Here is a 14,267-nt window from a genome sequence, read left to right on the forward strand (position 1 = left end):
ATATTGGCGCCTCTTCACTTCCATGTCTAAAGATGAAACAGCTGGGTTATGAATACCAACTCCTGCATTGCCTGAATCAATTAAATGAACTCCTAGGCTAGCTAACTGATGGAGCTCGCGAACTAATTCTTTCTTCTATGACCGAACATCACATAGACTACCCATAGATTTACGGCTAAGAGCGTCGGCCACCACATTTGCTTTCCCAGGATGATATAAGATACTTACATCATAATCCTTCAATAGCTCTAGCCATCGCCTTTGCTGAAGGTTCAACTCCTTCTGCTTAAAAATATATTAGAGACTCTTATGATCCGTATAAATATCAACATGAACACCATACAAATAATATCTCCACATCTTCAGGGCATAAATAACTGCAACTAATTTGAGGTCATGGGTCGGGTAATTATTCTCATGTTTCCGCAACTGCCTGGAGGCATGGGCTATAATTTTTTCGTGCTGCATCAACACACAGCCCAATCCGACACCGGAGGCATCGCAATAAACAACATAACCTTCTGATCCTTCTGGAAGCGTCAGGACTGGGGCTGAAGTCAATCTATCTTTCAATTCCTAGAAGTTACACTCACAAGCATCGGTCCACTGAAATTTTGCTGATTTCTGAGTTAGCTTCGTCAATGGTACGGAAATAGAGGAAAATCCTTCCACAAATCTTCTATAATAGCTTGCTAATCTTAAAAAGCTACGGACCTCTGTAGGTGTTGTAGGCCTTGGCCAAGTCTTCACGGCTTCAATTTTCTGAGTATCAACCCGAATGCAATAGCTGAGATAATATGGCCCAGAAAAGTTACAGAATTCAACCAAAACTCACAGTTCGAAAATTTTGCATATAATTCCCGAGTCCGAAGAATTCCAAGGACAGTACGTAGAATATCTACATGCTCTGCCTCTGACCGAGAATATACCAAAATGTCATCGATGAACACGATCACAAATAGATCTACAAAAGGCCTGAATACATTATTCATCAAATTCATAAACACACTGCCGGAGCATTAGTCAACCCAAATGACATCACTCGAAAATCATAATGGTCATATCTAGTTCTGAAAGTCGTTTTCGGAATGTCTTCTTCCTTGACTCTCACTTGGTGATATCCCGATCTTAGATCAATCTTGGAAAACCACTTAGCACCCTGCAGTTGATTAAACAAATCGTCGATTCTTGGAAGCGGGTATTTATTCTTTATCGTCACCTTATTCAACTGTCTATAGTCAATGCACATTCATAGAGAGCCATCTTTCTTTCTTAAAAACAAGACAGGTGTTCCCCATGGCGATGAACTGGGTCTAATAAATCCCTTCTCGAGCAAATCCTTCAATTGCGCCTTTAGCTCTTTCAATTCGACCGGAGCCATTCTATAAGGAGGAATAGATATAGGTTCAGTGTCTGGCAGACCGTCAATGGTAAAATCAATTTCCCGTTCCGGTGGAAGGACTGGAACTTCATGAACCCGGACCATATGATAAATGTAGCCCTTAACTATCATTTTTCTTGCCTTGAGCTAGGAAATGAACCTACCTCTCGGAGATGCTGTGCTACCCTTCCATTCCAACATTGGTTCTCCCGGGAATTGGAACCGAACCATTTTCGTTCTATAATCCACATTAGCATAACAAGAGGCCAACCAATCCATGCCCATAATCACATCAAAGTCCAACATATCCAGCTCAATCAAATCAGCTATAGTCTGATGATCACATACCACAATCACATAATTTTTATATACTTGTTTAGCTATTACTGGATCATCAGCCAGAGTAGATACCTCGAAAGGTTTGATTGGCTCGGGTTTCACCCCAATACGACCAGCAATATAAGGAGTGATATATGACAAGGTAGAACCCAGATCAATCAATGCATAAACATCATGAGAAAATATGGATAGTATACCTGTAACCACATCAGGGAAGGACTCAAGATCCTGGCGTCCGGCTAAAGCATAAATACGGGGCTGCTGAGGGTTGCTCGAACTGGATGCTCCCCCTCTGCCCCGGCCACAGCTTGCTGAAGCCTGGGGAATCTGCTCTACGGGGCGTACGGATGAAGAGGAACCTGCTACTGATCCTGTAGGCTGAGCCCCAACTCTACCACCTATCGATGGACAATCACGCATCATATGCCCAGTCTGACCACATGCATAGCAAGCATCTGAACTTCAGAGACACTGACCCGAATGTAATCGCCCACACTGGCTGCATCGTGGTAATGGTGGTTTCCTCTAACTGGGATCACCTTCAAACTAGGAGCCCAAAACTCTCGAGGTCTGACTTTGTCCTGAATAAATGAGGCGGTCAAATATCCTGCCCGCAAACCGAGGAGGTGCACTAGTCGCAGACTGGCCTGAATGTCTAGAATATATCTATCTCTGACCCCCTCTATACTCGCTACTAGCACCAGCAGATCTAGCTCTCTTACTATGCCCTCTATCCATATCACGCTCACCCCTTTGCTGCTGCTGTTGCTCTTCCAAATTTTGAGCGTGAGCCTGAATACGGGAGATGTCCATCCCCTCCTAGAGTGAAGCTGTCAAACAATCTTTGATCAAATGTGGCCCTAAGCCACTCACAAATCGATGTACTCGGTCTCCCATATCGGCCACCATGGTTGGAGCATACCGAGACAATGAATTGACGCGAAGACTATACTCCCGAGCACTCATATTCCTTTGCTTTAGATTCAGAAACCTATCAGCTCGGGCTCGACGGCTTCGGGTGACAAATAATGGCGAATAAAAGCATCTACAAACTCCTGCAAAACTGGGGGAAGTGCATTTTCCTTCCTCGCAGATATCCAATTATTATACCATAGAATGGAAACATCTCGTAATCTATAGGACGCTAACTCCACCGACTCAGTATCAGAAGCATGTATTATTCTCAGCGTCCTCAACATCTCGTCTATAAAACCTTGCGAGTCTTCATTCGGCTTTGAGTCGAAAAATTTTGGCGGGTTCAAACTCATAAAATCACGGACTCTAGCACTAGCTGCTCTGTCACCCGGACCTGTACTCTGTCGCTGAGCTTGAGCAACAACTAGTTGAGTCAATAGCTGAATAGCCTCGGTCATCTGCTGACCCGAAGCACCCGGTGGAGGAACTAAAGGCACTGGAGCTGGAGCTGAGGCCCCTTCATGCTCCTCTAAAATAGGCGAAGTGTGAGAGGTATGAGACGGAGCCTCATTGTGGGACTCACCCTCTTCTATATTTACCGGTGGCTCCTGTTCAACCTGCCTTCCTGCCGCAGTATTGCCCTTCTAGGCGGCTGTTGCTTTTCTCTCTACCAGCATCACTGAAATCATAACGCATAATTAGGGAAAAAAATGAAATCTTATAACATAGCTCTATCGCACGATCTATGAAGAAGAAAGACGATCAATATTCCTAAATGCCCCGCAGCCTCTTGTTTATAAGTGTGACGTTCTTCATACCCATAAACAAGACTCTACCGGACACGGCTCGCAGGCACACCCTAGGACGGAATTGCTCTGATACCACTTTTGTCACGACCCAACTAGTGGGCCATGACGGGTACCCGGAGCTGACTACCGAGCACCACTCATCCTGCTATCTATCATACTCAACTTGGGCATACATCATTCTCAATGCAAAACTTATCATGAAACAATCTCCAAATATCTCCCAAAACACGTATATGCACACAAGCCCCCGAGGCTAAAAAAATGATGTACAGAACATACAATGAAGGAGTCACATAACATCTACAACCCACACATAAGTATCTACGAGCCTCTAACTGGAATACGGTAACCATAAGGACGGGATAGGACCCCGCCATACCCCAATACATACACGAAAGAATATACCAAGAAATGGCGACTCCGGAGTAGTGGAGTGCTCCTGCAAATCTGCTGAAAAAGCTCCTAAGTGTCTGCACCATCTCCCTGTCTACCTGTGGCCATGAACAATGTACTGAGTATGTAAAGCATGTACAATAACATAATCAAGAAATAGGAAAGCATAAGTAGAAAAGAAAACCTGTAACTGATTGCCTCTTAGGGCAGAATCATGCATACTAACAAAAGAAAACATCATAGCATGTATACATATGTATAAACTGCCCGACCATATAGGTACGGTGTGATCATCATTAGCCCTTGTTCGGGGTAAACATCTCAAGCCGCCCACTAGTGATGTCCACCCATGCCATATAGACATGGCGTAATCATCATCATAGTTGTCCACTACGCCTGTCGCAGTGGTGACTGCTCGGCCATATAGGCGCGGTGTAATCATACGTATACATAACATAATGCATGCATGAGAGCTCAAGAAAAGCTATAACTCTATCGGAGTGACGTAAGGTCAGTAACCTCCGATTATGTTATGGAATAGTCATGATCGTCATGTCTCACCTTGAAGGAACTAGTAACATGAGGTGGGACTAACAACAATAAGCAATCATCAAGGGAAACATAGAATAAGATCATAAACCTTATAAAAGCATCAATTCATAAACTTTGGAGTCTTTTGAATTAGAACCATCAACCTCATCATTATCATAAAACACACCTCATCTCTATCTCACAAGAAGCTCTTAAGAACCTTTAACCTTCATTTTTTAGGATATAAGATGATCATGGGAATATAGAAAAGAAATCACAATATATGAGTCATGCCTTTGAAAGAAGGGGACTAGCCTTACATTCCTTTACGTCTCCTTAACGACTAAGCGCTCTCCTTCCAAGCTCACAACTCTACATCCAAGAGAATTCGTACCAAGGTTAGATCATTAGAAGCACGCTTAAGTCTAAGCTAAAGCGACTAAGGGCTAGCGAAAATTGGGCAACATTTCCTTTGTTTTGACAAATTTCTCCATATAATACACAACTCCCAAATGGCAATAGCAACACCCATAATATCATAACCAATAAACTCCTTCAAGTTAAACATTATTCAAGCCTCACAATTCTCTTTCCACCCATTCATAACTATAAGTACAATACAACACCATTTTCATTCTTCATATAATACTTCTTCAATGCTACTAACATCATTCATGACGATATTATACTCATCTCATACAAATAATCATGACTCAAATTAATCTACTACTCAAAGTACCATTATTTCTATATTTGAGCTCACCTTCTACATTCTTATCCAACCCAAGTCTTTCAACCACTCAATACCTTTAATGACATGAAATAAGTGTGAAACTCACCTTTGATTATGTCGAAATGATCTTTGGATGAAGATACTTCACTTGAGAAGAATCCCAACTTCAATACTAAATAAGTTCTTGACTTGTATCAACCCTAGTGAGCATCCATGCACTTGGTTTTCTTGATCCTTGGTTTTTCCTTGGGTATGTGTTGATATGGTTTGGAGAGGGTTCTAGAGGTTTTGAGAGAGTTGGAGAAGATGAGATATGAGAGAAATGAATTTAGGGTCCTCTTTTTATAAAATTAAAAGGCTGCCCGACGAGGATTATACGGACCCTTATACGGTCGGTATAAGTGACTGTATAATACCTCTAGTGAAAGACCCCTCTCTGGACAGGTTATACGGTCCCTTATACAAACCATATAAGTTATACGAACCGTATAAGTGACCGTATACGGAACGTATATGAACCGTATATAGACCGTATACGAACCGTATAAGTTACACGGACCGTATAAGTGGCCGTATAACTCACATTTTTCGAGATGATCCCGTTGTTTCGTTTGACTTCCAATCCTTGTGGAACCTTCTTGACACTTCTATAACACTTCATTAACCCTCTAAGGAGCCTTATAACTTCTCCTCAAGGCATTACTAAATCAACGTTAGCTTGGTTGTTATGAAATCTTCCCGAACACAACTTATAGTTCACTTCCTTTGACAAACTTAGTTTCTCCAAGTCGTATGACATCAAAATCTTGTCGTGTACTCTTTGAGGCTATCAAGTACTCTCCTTAAGGCTATATGGACTCCATGTTCCTCTCAAGCTTGCGTTAGTCTATTCACAGCTCGACGTACAAAAAGTCCGAGGTGTAACATTTGCAAAAACTATGGTCAAACACAACTCCAACTCCAAAATTCCAAAAAAAGTGAAAAAGTTTTTGATTTCTATGCCAAACGCCTGCTTAGAATTTTGGGAGATTAAGTTGAAAATTGAGTTGTGTTTGGTTATGTTTTTTGAAGTATTGAGAAAATTACATTCTATGTCAGCTGGAAGAAAATATTTATGCCCACGTAGCCCATATTTTGAGTTTTTTAAACCGATTAGCTCATATTTGTGTATAAATTTTATTATAAAATACTCGAAGAATATATGTTTGAAATTGAGTCAAGAAAGAGTTGTTTGACTCCCTAAATAGGTCAACCCTCGTATAAATTGAGATGGAGGGAGTACGCACTTTTATACAGGATTGATACATTATGCATAATGATTTCCCCCAGATATAATACCGTATAATATTGTATATTAAGCTACCTGGCGTAATATTTTATGCTGGCTGTATATTAAGCTAGTAAAATGCAGGAGTGAAATTTCACTAGGAAGGGAAAATGGTATTGAAGGAGAGGAAATGGCGGCAATGCATAAATTAGAGGAGTTTAGGAAAGTTAAATATGGTGGTTCATGTGACTATCATGGACTTAACAGGCGTTTAGACATGCGATTTCAAACCATGATTTCATGTTATGAGATGAAATCAGCGTTTGGGCATGCGATTTCATCTCATGGTTTCATGTCATAAGATGAAATTTCAAATCATCCAAAAAGGCATGATTGGGATTTCAAACCATGGTTTCAAAAAAAAATATGTAAAACTTGACCCACAAGTTTATATTTTGTAAAAAAAAAAAAACTGTAAGTTGGTAGATATTTTTAACAATTATTCTCGCCAACCATTTATCAACCACATTAACTTCTACCAGCCTTTATTTATGTTCTAACTTCTACCAAGTCATAGTTACATTACTATTCATGTTAAATTTTCTTTTTTATTGAATCAAAGTCTGATCAATTGATGCTGTATTTTTTAGAAAGACTTTCTAGTAAAAGTCTTTCTAGTAATGTATTAATTTTGTTATGAACTATGACTTGTTCATTTGGTTAGATTGTATTAAAATTTGGGAATGTTTTGATAGTTTTCACAACTTATGGGGTTTTTATGTCTATAAGAAAAAATACAACTTAAGAAATCCAAATTGCATGTTGAAACATGATTTCAAATCATGTCCAAACGGCACCTGAGGATTTGTATTTTATAGAGAGAAGGGGCAAAAATAGAATTGGTGCGCTGATATTTCTTTAGGAATTGACCGATTACTCCATAATCACTACCTTATAAGTGTTGAATGTTGATTATCCAACTTGCAAGTTTTTTTTCTCTTTTCCTACTGTAGTATTTTCCCATTAATAGAGTGTATAACCCACCAGATCTTTCAATTAATAGATATCTTGAAAAGAAATCAAGTTGTTAGTGACTTATTTAAAAGGACTTCTTTTTATGCCTATTAATGGCACATATTCTAAAAGTTCCAACATTTTCTTATTAAGACAAAGCCCTGCTCTTTCTCTCCTTCATCCTCTTCCCTTCCTCCTCCGCCACCTTCAAACAACTAATGAATATCTAACTATGTAATGACACGCTCGGTTGTTTTGAGCATTAGGTTTCTTTTTCCTAAAGGACTCTTCACATAGCTTTAAAATGATGTTTGTGACTTGCGAGGATGGATGACATGACTCTCGAGGCAATCGGGTGAGTATCCGAGAAGAAAATTCAAATTTTGAAGTTCTTAAGTTAAAGTAATCAAAAGGTTTGACCAAAGTCAACATCTGAGATTAATGAACTCAGATCTGGGTTTTGACAGTTCCGTGAGGTCGATTTACGACTTAGCTGGATGGTTTGGACGAATCTGGAGGGGCTCGGGAGTGATTCAGACACTTGGTCGAGTTTCTTGTTAAGTTCATGGATTTGAGTTGACTATAGTCAACATCGGGTCAAGGCGGTATCGAATTGGTGTTTTGGGTGTGGGAGGAGGTTCGTAGCATATTTTATGATCGAAATGCATATTTGGCTTGTGTTCGGGAGGCTGAGAATAAGTTTTGAAGGTTAAATCCGTGAATCAAGGTGTTTGGTAGTCTTGGGCTAAGCTGTTCTATTATGGTGCCATCACACCTACAAGTATCATCCGCTCCTTTGGAGTCTCTTCTGCGAGAATTGTTGGAGTGGTTGTGGTAATCACTTGTAGAAGATTCACCGTATAAACGATGTCGCAGGTGCGAGGTTTAATTCTTCCGCGTCTGCAGGATTTTGGGATGTAAGAGGATTCTGCACGTGCGATGGTTTTTCCGCAGGTGCGACGTTGCTGGACTTAATGGATATTAGAAACAATCACATTAAGAAAAATAAATAACAGACAAACAATATATAGTAATAATAATAAAGATAAGAGAGAGTTGAAATTGGGAAAATCGGTCCAAGACACGTCATGGATGACACTATTTTCAGAGTAGATTTTCGTCACTACCCCAGTGCAAATAGCAAAGTGACGCGTTCTACTCCTAAGATACAATGAACCACTCAGGACAGGGGCTGAACCAGGGTGGCTGAAGGGATTCAGATAAACCTCCTTCGCCGTAAAATTACACTGTAAATATAAGGTAAATTCTGACATTTTTGTGTGTGTGTATAAAAACAATAATTCGTATTGAACCCCCTTGACACGACTGAGAAGCTTAGCTCAGTGGTCAAGGGGGTTCAAATTTGCATTAATGTCCTGGGTTCGATTCTTGGTCACTGCAATTTTTTCACCTCTTTTAGCTTTGGCCATAGCTTTCATGCACAAGCATAAAAGGTACATTAAATGGTCCCGTTTCCATATATCCTCCGACATTTAAAAGGCCCGAGTATAATTTTGCGAAAAGGACATATATGGCCGGTCGGGTGAAACTAATTCCACCCGGTGGCCAAAGTCCTTCTAAACCCAAATTATACCCACTAAACTAATCCCATCCATTAGCCAAAACTTAAATAAGACAATTTTCAAATACAAACCCAAATACAAAAATGTTTGAGGCGATTTTTATATATAATATGTGTCATTTGTGTATAAAATATGTATCAGTACCTATCTGTAATGTATAGAAACTGTATAAAATATGAATCACTAAGGTATGTATCATTTTTGTATATAATACATATCATTTTTGTATATAATATGTATTAGCACAGTGCAATTGCCCTGTATAGAATAGAAAATTGTATCATTTTTGTATATAATATGTATCATTTTTCTATAGAAAGTGTATATATAATTCCAGCATATGTATATAAACTATATCAATCTTGTATAGAAAGTGTACCATACGTACAAAAAATGTATTATAGAAACCGTATCATTGTGGTATATAATATGTATCACTATTGTATACGATTATACGTAAAACAAAATCATATCATTATTGCATAATATGTGTATAATAAATGTATAATTAATGTATAATTTATGTATAATAAATGTATGATTAATTCCAGCATATGTATATAAACTGTATAATTCTTGTATATAAAGTGTATATATAATTTCAACATATGTATATATGCTGTAGCAGCCCTTTAGTGGCGACTTAGTCGCCATAAAAAGTCTTTCTTTTTAAAGCTCCTGGGCAGTTGGGCCGACCGGACACCTAGTGGGATTAAGCCCAAATAGTGGTTAAATGTGAGATTAGTTTGGCTGAATGGACACACAGTGTCCTTTTCCATTGATTAGAGTAAGGGCCGTAAACTTGTTTTTCATTCTCAGCTCAACAATGCTTTCTTTTGGCTAAATCATTTAGTCCTCCATTAAAGTATATCACATGAAAAATAAGCCAAAAATATCAGGGTTTTTTTTTTTTTTAAAATAATTTCTTCCATGTAATTTAGAAAGTGACTAAGGCTTAAAAATCTACACAGTTTATATTTGTTTCTTGCATTTCTCAATGTACAACTCTAAGGGCCTGTTTGGAAAGCCACCCAAGTAATTGGAATTGGGTATAATTATACAGTTTAACCTGTTTGTTTGACTAAGTAATTACACAGTTAGGTAAGAATTGAGTGTAATTGAGAGGGTGGTGTAATTACACCCTGTAATTACAGGGTTAATTTTTAGTTTATTTCTTTTTTGTTTATTTTAATTTCTTTTTATTTTTAATTTATTTTTTATTTCTATTATTTTAATTTGTTTCTTATTTTTACTTTTTTAATATTTTTATTTTTTAAAATGTATTTTTATTTTTATATTATTTATTTTTCATTTCCTTTGTTTTCATTCCTAACCTTTACTTCTTGTGGTTCCATGTAATTGCTCGTATTTTTTTTAATTCATTTAGCATAACCGTGTTATTATTCTAATTTTTGAAACTACACCTCTTAATATTGGAAAGAATGAGTCATTAACAAACTTGACATATAACGAGTGACATTATTAAAGTAGAATTTCGTTGTGAATGAGGTTACAGACTTATATTTTCTCTTTCTTTCGAATTATTTACTTATGTTACTTTGAAACTTACTTATGTAATGTTCGAATTTGACATAAGAGTATTATGTTAAACTTTTTCTTTCGGATTTTGAATTAGGTTATATTTTTAATTTTAAGTTATTTGCTTTCACATTGCATGTTGTTTATTTTTCACTTACATTTGATGGATTTTTTGTGTCAAACGTTTGAATAATGTTATGGCATTATATTTATAAATATTATTTTTTTGTCAAATATCCAATCCATGACGTTTTCACAAAAAAAGTCTTCTTTAAGTTTTATAATTAATTAAAATTAAATATTATTAATTTGAAATATATATATCAATTATTTTTTACAATATTAATTACAAATATATGATTATTAATTAATATATTTTCAAGAAACAATGTGTTATTAAATAACTAATTTCATAACATTTATAAAGGAAAATATTTTTTAAATATTAATTTTAAATTTTTTAATTAAACTAACTGTGTATTTACACTTGTGCAATCAAACAACACGCTTGTAATTACATTATAACAAACAAACAGGTCGTTGTAATTACACTACTGTGTAATTACTAAGCTGTGTAATTACTACCCTAGTAATTACACCAATTCCAATTACCAGGTGGCTTTCCAAACAGATTCTAAGGATCTGTTTGGAAAGCCACCTGGTAATTGCTTAGATTAATTTGTTCTTTATTTTTTTTGTGTATCAAATGATATATATTTTTATATATATTCTATAACGTTGTAGTGTAGGAACTGATACAACTATAGATAAATAAAGAGAATGTTCGAATTGTTGGGCGAATTGTTGGGCTTCAATCTAATAAGAAAATATTTATATTAATATCATTATTTTTGGATTTTTCAATAACAACAGATTTTATGACGGATGTAGCATATTAAACAAAATAGTAAATAGTATCACTTTTATTCGTATATTCTACTCCCCCAAATTAGGGATTACGTTTAGATTCTTATTATTTCATTCCTATTTCTCTGTCATTCACAAATCATATCAATTATTTTCCATTCAAGAACCTTGGCGATTTTCAACAGTATAATTTGATTGAAGGGGCACTTAAGAAAAAAATAAAAAACTTTAAAATAAAGTAGAAAATTGCAAAGTGAAAGGAAAAAAAAGCGCAAGAAATTTTAAGAAGACTCGAAGGAGCAGGGCAAAAATAGGAAGAAATGTTAGGGTACATGAACAAGGCGAGTTAAAATTGTCGGGTTACGGTTAGTCTTGCCCTTCCCCGTTTTGTCATTCTTTAATTTTCGCGTGTTTACTTTTCATATTTCGAATTCCCTTGATGAAAATCATGCCTCCGCCAATGACTAGAAATCTTCTAATATGCACTCAAATAGGAGTTCCAGTGAACACTTTTAATCTCTTAACTGCTTTTGTGGGAATTCAAAATAAGAAGAAAAACAGACTCGTGAAGAGAATGAAATGATAAAGAGCCTAAAGATCTAGATTTCCCATTAATATTTTCTGCAATGGGATATGTATTTATAGAAAGTGAAACACACCTTTTCAAGAATGGATGTACCTCTTAAGATTAGATGACACCTTTTCACAATATATTGTGTCTTCTCAAATGGTGCTTTTAAATTTTGAATCACTTCTAAAAACATTCCATCAACCCCCCACATGTTTCAAGAATTTAAAGAATACAAAAGTAGTCTTCTATAATAATGTTAGTGAAGGTGACTTGTGGATAAATTTAGTATGATGACATTCAACCGGAAGGACCACAGTGAACTTAAGTCTTAAACTAGGACCTTGTAGCCCGATCTTCAATTCAACATACACATTATACGATATTTTTATCGAGTTCATAAACGGGAGCGCACGTTAACGGCTTTGCACTCGTATCTTGATTCGCGAGTGGTCTAGAGAAAAGCCCAATATCATAGGTTGCACCTCACAACCACACTCGAATAAGTGAATTCTTCACAAATATGTGTAACGGAAGCATATCCCGTGTCATTTGCTATGAATTCATTCAGAGCATGTATTCTTCCTAGCCGTTACATCACGTACCATGATAATAATTAATCACTCATGAAGGGACTAATAAAGAAGATAAGTTATTGAACTTCTTCAATTACTAGATAGCTTGTTGTTACTACATTGAACCTTCGTCATGGGATTTTCAATCAATAAGGTTGGATTGCCACCTTCGATAATTACAAATTAAGGCTTTAGTCCCATCCCTTGTGAGAAGTACGACTTGCTTTATGCAAGTTCTTTGCATTAGTTGATCCACAATCACTACTAAAAAACTGTCAAAAACTGATGGAAAAAACCGACGCGGGCCATCGGTTTTTTCAATGAAACCGACGGGTAACTGATCCATTACGGTCCGTCGGTTTACATAGCGTCGCTTTTTTAAAACCGATGGACCGCGTCGGTTTTTTGCGACGGACTGCGTCACTTATGTTGTCCATCCATTTTTTATCCAATAATAAAATAAAATTGAAAAAATTAAAAAAACCGATAGACTGCGTCGGTTTTTAAATTTCTGATTTTTTTTATTTTAAATAAAAACAATATAAATTCTATGTGCGTCGGTTTTTTATTTAATTTTTTTATTTTAAATAAAAAACCGACATAATGCATCGGTTTTCTGGAAAATTTTCAGAATTAATTTCCAGAAAACTGACGGACTGAGTCGGTTTTTCGTTTGTTTAATTTCCAAAAAACCAACAGACTGCGTCGGTTTTCTGGAAAATTTCCTGCATGCAATTGCTGCATTTTCTGCAGCTACACCTGCACAAAAACCCGTACCAAAAGCTGCTCAAAACTAGCATTAAAATGCTCCAAATCAATTCTAAAAGAGCTACAACATATAAAATCATCCTAAGTAACAATAAAACACATCAAACACTATCTAAACACATCAAATATGATCTAAATAGACCTTCAAAGTTCAAAAATACTTAAATGTCCAACCAAAAGTACTATTAACTAGTTTTAACATAAGTCCATAAAACATAAGTCCACTATTAAATCCAAACTACTACAACTGATCATCCGGTGTCCGGGCTACGTAATCAACGTCATCATCATCTTCTGGGTTGGGGGGGGGGGGGGTTTAGGAGAAGGGGGCTCACCAAATTGTCCACATGCAATATGGCTTTTAACTTGTGCCTTAAGCGATTCAAGGTTCACTTTCATGAAGTTTTCTTCAACTCTTTTTGCCTTAGTCTCAGCTAATTTCCTATTAAGTTCAGCGATTTGCTGCGCCATAGCTGCGACCTGAACACCATCAACTCCCTCATCTTGTCGAGAAGACCCTTCACCTTGAAATCCTAACTGAAGGCGACTTAAGTTGTTCCTTGGGCCTAGACCGTATGCTCTACCCTTTTGTAGTACCCCAACTACTCTACACCAAAAATCTATCTCTAATTCCGGTGGAGGACGGCTCAAGCGATCAGGCTGAGTTTGGTTGTACTAGTCCACATCTTGCATAAATTGCGTCTGTATATTAAAAAATGAAACTTAGTATATAACAAATATATCATAATTAAACTTATATATAATTACTTAAATAATAAAATTATCACTTACATAGGAATCACGAGCCTTGTCCTCAACCCATATGATCGGATCCGACCCATGCTTCTTCTTTTTTGTGTGGGTCTTAAGGAATAGCTGATCCTGAGTTGGCATCTGTCCCGTAGCCTTTTTCTGCAAAAAAAAAAAAAGTTAAAGATAGAATTAATAACTCCATAATGATATATTGATCGTAGGTAACTCTAAA

The sequence above is a fragment of the Lycium barbarum genome, chromosome 1, assembly GCF_019175385.1.
Source record: "Lycium barbarum isolate Lr01 chromosome 1, ASM1917538v2, whole genome shotgun sequence".
Classification (NCBI taxonomy): domain Eukaryota; kingdom Viridiplantae; phylum Streptophyta; class Magnoliopsida; order Solanales; family Solanaceae; genus Lycium; species Lycium barbarum.